Genomic DNA, 5401 nt, shown 5'->3' with positions numbered 1-5401 from the left:
CTCGCCCGCCGTAGGGTGCTGCCTGCACCCCACGGGAGCAGAGGGCAGGAGCCCCGGGGATTTGCAGCAAGGGGTGCGTGACTGAACTGGCCGGTGTGGCAGCCCTGGCTGGGGTTTGCTCTGCCTGCCTTGCTCCGGCGGCTCGGCCATGGGTGCTGGGGGTCTCGGGCATCACACATGGCTCCTGACCGGACAAGGCAGTTTCCACGTGGCCCCGCTGGGTGCTGGCTGATGTCCCTCATGGGGAATGAGACAGAGAAGGTCTTGGGGACCTTCTCCAGCTGGGCTGAGTCTGAATTGGGAATAACACTGACATTTCCCAGACAGACCCAGATCCAACTGGGAACCAGGGTCTGGGCTCTTCATGGCTGTGGCTGTGGCTGTTTCAGGTTTACACCCCATTGCACTTATCGGAGCTCCCTACCAGCTTCCCAGCTGGTGCATGGGTGCCCTTGACCCCAGCAGAGTGTCCCACCAGCCCCTCGCAGTCAGCCACGCTGGCAGGCCATCCCCCAGTCTGGGCAGAGGAGCACGTGGCTGGGAGGGGGCTGCCCTGGCAGGGACATAACCTCCGGGGCTGGGTAATGGCATGGCTGCGAACACCGCTGGGTCAGCTGCCGCCGCCAAGCCCAGCCATGCGCCTGGCATTTCCCGGGCAAGCGGTGCTGTCAGCTTGCAGCCTGGCAGCCAAGGCAAGGGCAGAGCTGTGCCGAGCGGGGCTGCAAGGCTGCTGGCACCGTGGGGCTGGAGAGCCAATGCCGTGGCACAGAGACAAGCCAGCCCCAATCCCCCCAGGCAAGGGGTCCCTGCAGGGGCCGAGCTGCCCTCCCTGCACCAGGATGGCTAGGAGTAGTAAAGGCACTGCGGCCACTCACCCTGCGTGTCCCACACGTTCGGGGAACGCAGGGACCCCTTTGCAGCCCAAGCAGCTTCTGTGCCCCCTGCCCTGCCTGGCTCCCCCGCTTTCCCCCGGGACTTGCGGCTCCCATCCCTGGAGCGAGCCGCCCCAGCAGCCACGGGCAGCCTGGTGCAGGGCAGCCGGGGTGGTGAGCCTGTTTTCGCCACGTGGGTCCTGGCAAAGAGCCTCGTCAGCCTACACGGATCAAAGTGAGCGGCGTTTCCCGACCGATACCTGATCCCAGAGCTGGAAGGGAGCCGGGAGTCTGCCGAGTGCCTCCTGCACTGCTCCCACCACCACACAGCACCGAGCATGCCGAAGGCCCCACGCCGCCGGGCTGCGCTTTATGGCACTGTGGTTTCTGCCAGCTTCCTCTTCCCCTCCTTTGCCTCCCCTTTCTTGGAGGCAACCAGCTCCCCACGCCCCATAGTTTATTAAAAATCCTGGGTACCTTGGAAGAGACAACACAATAGTGTACTTGTTACAGCTGCCTCCTATTAATGGACTGCCCCTTTTGATTTTAGAGTGGAACTTTTGGCAGAAAACCAGCATCCAAAAGGGAAAATGGCTGTAAAACTCAGCAGAAAGGCGGGGGGGGAAGCCCCCAGCTTTGATCAGAAAGGCTTGAAGATGAATCGCGGTGATGCCCAGGCAGATTTGCTAGAGGTGAAGTTCAGTTGCAAAGAGGGGAACCGGGGCAGGCGCGGAGGGGGCTGGCCCGGGCGGCGTTGGGGCTGGGGCGGAAGGGAGCCACGGCAGCCAGAGGTTCAAAGGCCTCTGCAGCGTGGAACAGAATTGGAGGATTATTCACTTTCTATATTTTCACTCCTGCAGCACACATGGGAATCTAATTGGCCAGGATGAGAAATACAGCCAGACAGCTTACAAGTGGGCTCGAGAAGACAGAAAAATATTTGCAGCTGCAAGCCATTAAAGGCAAACCCAGCCTTGCTCTTACACTTTAATTACCCTGCTGTACGCTCTCCTCTGCGTACCAGAGCTAACGTCAGTTCAAAAACCTTTCTGATCTTAAAAAGCCAAGCGCAACGCCTGGCTGCACCGGGACAGCAGCACTCTGGCACAGTGAGGGCTGCACACCTCGCAGAGGCATCAGCTCTCCCCCCACCACCCCAACGCTGACCCTGACACTGCTCCTGCAAGGCTGACAGCAGCCCTGAGCCCCCCTGAAGGGGTTAGCTTGGCTTTTTATGGAGGGAGGGAGCCCAGCCTCGCAGGGTTGCGGCTTCCCGTGCAGCCCATGCTCTGCAGGGTCTGGCCAAGCTCATCCCAGCATCTCCCTGCAGCGGCGGTGTGTGGCAAAGCCCTTTGCAGGGTCATGCCCACAGGAGCATCCTCCCACAGCCTCCCCAGCCGTCATTGCTGCTTCTGCATTTCAGCTGAGCCGCTTATTCCCCAGGATCCAAAAGCACTTGCCGGGGACATTTTTGCCTTCTCGGCGCCTGGACCCACCCCGATGGCTGGAGGCAAAGGGTGACAGAGGGACCCCATCTCCCCATCTCCCCCACGGCAGCCACATGTCCAGGTCACTTTTCCCAGTGCTACGGGCACTGCAGCCTGCCCGGGGGACCACGCTGCCCATGGCCACAGCGCAGCCACCCCGGGGTGCCGGCAGCACAGCACTGCCCACGGGGGGGGCTCTGGATTCAGTGAGGGCTGGCGCGGCGGCAATCACAGCCCAGCCCGCTCGGCCACCACTGTGCCGCTCCCAGCTCCTTGACTGCTCATTTCCTTTTCTGCTCCTGCAGTGACACCAAAGATGTTATTGCAGGTGCCGGCCCCGCTCGCTCCCCCACATGGTTCACCCCGCTTCTCCTGAAACCTGAGGAGAACTGAACTCATTTTATGCCATCTAATGCTCTGAGGGTTAACCTTGTGCCAGGCATTTTTAATCCAGCTGTAAACTCGGGAGACGAGAGGGGCTGCGACTTTGATTAATAGGGCAATTTTTTATTGATTATTTTGAAGCTTTGATGCAATCTCCTTCCAAATGCATGAGCTGGGGGGGAAGAGGGTGTTTGAGTCTGGACTCATTTTAAATTGAGCTTAAAGTTGCTTGGCAGCACCAAAGGGGCATTGCAGGATGTAGGCAAGGACTCCAAAAGATGGGGAAAGACCCTCAGGTGGAAGATCTGAAATGAATATACGGTGTTTGCACTAGTTTGAGATGTTAAACCCAGGTGCATGCATGGGACAAGAGGAAGACCCGCCTGGAAGTGCTGGTGCTGGGACTGTGCACCAGGGTGTAAGCAGGGAGCTCTCTGGTCCTGAGTCCTCACAGGGCTGGTCCTGGGGGGCTGAGAGAGCCACCCTGCTTCTGGGGGAGATGCTTCAAGTCCAGCAAGGAAATGTAGGGACAGGCAGGCTCAGGAGCGCAGCGCTGCCTGGGGACATCTCTGCTGGAGCCAGCGTGCTGGGGGGTGACACGGTGTCACCGGCACTGCCCAGGGGCCGATGGGTGCAGCACAGCAGAGCCTCGCAGGCAGGACGGCACAGGGGCAGCGACGCAGCACTGCCAGCAGCCCCGGCAGGCCTCCACACATGGAGTGCAGCGAGCAGGACCCGGCCTTTCCCTCTCCTGCCCCAAACCCTGACAACCTGGCAGGAGCTGGCAGGGAGGGCAGAGAGGGTGCTGCGCCCCGGTAGCCCGAGGATGGGGAGGAGGCAGCCGCAGCCCTGGCCGACAGCTGGGGAGGGTGAAGTGAAGGCTAAATGAGGATGCTGGCTGCTCCTGGCTGCCAGCCCAGTGCCGCCCCCACAAATCACCCAGTGGCAGATGAAAATCAAACCCCGATGGGAAGACGATGCCCAGGGCCGGGCTAAATGCCAAAGGAGTGATGTTAGCCCCTCCACGGGGCACGGGCCAGCGAGGACCTTTCTGGGCATTGTGTCCCCAGCGGGAATTTGCGGTGAGCCAGTCTCACCCCTTGGGGGGGGTGGAGGTTCCCTGTGCCCCCTAGGAGAGGACTGGCCGGGGGACATGCCTCAGGGTTGGGGAGCTGGGTGGCTGCCGTGCCGCGTGCCGAGGCCAGTGCCCAGGCCAGCTTCGGGGCTGCTCCCAGCTCTGCCCTGCTCGGCTGCTCCCGGCCCCTGCTGAGCCCCGGGGGACAGCACGGGGGGAGCAGGGGCTCCAGATTGGAACCACATGGAAGCACATTTGCAACAAATTAGGCCAGGAGCCAGCAGCTCTTGCTTGGCCGGGTGTGCAGCCAATCTTTGGGGATTGTCAGCTCCTCCCAGGTTTCCACAGCGGATGTTCCCCGGCCAGAGCGCAGCTGGGCTCTGCGTGAAGCTGCGGCCAAGGCAGCCCAGAAGGAGATGAGCACACGCGCGGGCAGGGACCCCCGCCCACACGCACAGCCCCGCCAGGTCGAGTGGGCCCCTGAGTACTCCCTGCTTCGGCCGGGGATGCTTTCGGGGGGTGAGGATGCCCCAGCGCTCTGGGGGAGAGGAGGCGGTACAAGGGAGGGGTTATTCAGCCAATTCCCAGCCTGGCAGCCCTGGGGTGAGGGGGCAGCTGCAGCGGACATCATGCCTCCTTGCCTGCCCCGGCTCACCAACTCCTTGAGCTGCACCCAAAATTCGGCAGCTGGGGAGCCCCAGCTTAGGTGCTGGTGTGAAATCACATCTCGAGGGTACCTGAGAAAGGGGCTGACCGAGAGGTGGGGGAAAAAAGCTCCACCTGGCAGCCCTCCCAGGGGGCAAGAGGGTTAAATCAGTGGTACAGAAAGGCTTTGAGTGTGCATGTCAAAGAATGACACTAACAACTCATGTGACAACCTGCCAGGAAAACTTTTCAGATCATAATTCGCATAGTGTTTGTATCATGTTCCCTTCCTGTTTAAAAAGGCAATATGGAAACCGTGCAAGGGGTTATTTGCTGGTCAGGCCAGTTTGCTGGTTATGCTCCGTGTCACGCGCGTTCCTTTAGGAAGTGATGCCACTGTGACAGACATCATTTCTAAAAATAACACCATCCCATGCATGAGTCTCCAGTGCCATTTGTTCCAATAATTCATTCCCAATTAAAGAATAACGGCTAATGATTAGCAGTGGATGCATAGTAAGCCCCTGGCAGAGCAAGAAATTGGGCTGCCTCCCCACAAACCACCCAAGCATCTTCCGCAGTAGCATGTCCTACCGACAGCAGAGGACAGAGAGGGGATGCTGCCTTCCTCTGCCCAGCCCAGCCGTTTCAGCCCTTACAAACCCTTCAGCAGTATTGCACCCATCCTGCCCCACCTCTGAAGGACAAATCCCTGGGGGCACCCAGAGCCCCCGTGCAGCCGCAGAGCCACGGCACAGGTGCTCGGCTGGATGCGTGGGGGCCCCAGTGGCACTGCGGCTCTCCGATAAGGCCATGTCTGCTGTAAAACAGCCTCTTGTTTTGCGAGTAAGGTTATTTATGAAATGACAGGCTGCAGTGTTAATCTCTGGTTGGCAAGCGAGCATGCCAGCAGCGTGGCGGCCGAGCACAGCCTGCAA

The sequence above is a fragment of the Aptenodytes forsteri genome, unplaced genomic scaffold, assembly GCF_000699145.1.
Source record: "Aptenodytes forsteri isolate BGI_AS27 unplaced genomic scaffold, ASM69914v1 Scaffold404, whole genome shotgun sequence".
NCBI classification, from domain to species: Eukaryota; Metazoa; Chordata; class Aves; order Sphenisciformes; family Spheniscidae; genus Aptenodytes; species Aptenodytes forsteri.
Note: the sequence above shows the minus strand (reverse complement) of the source record.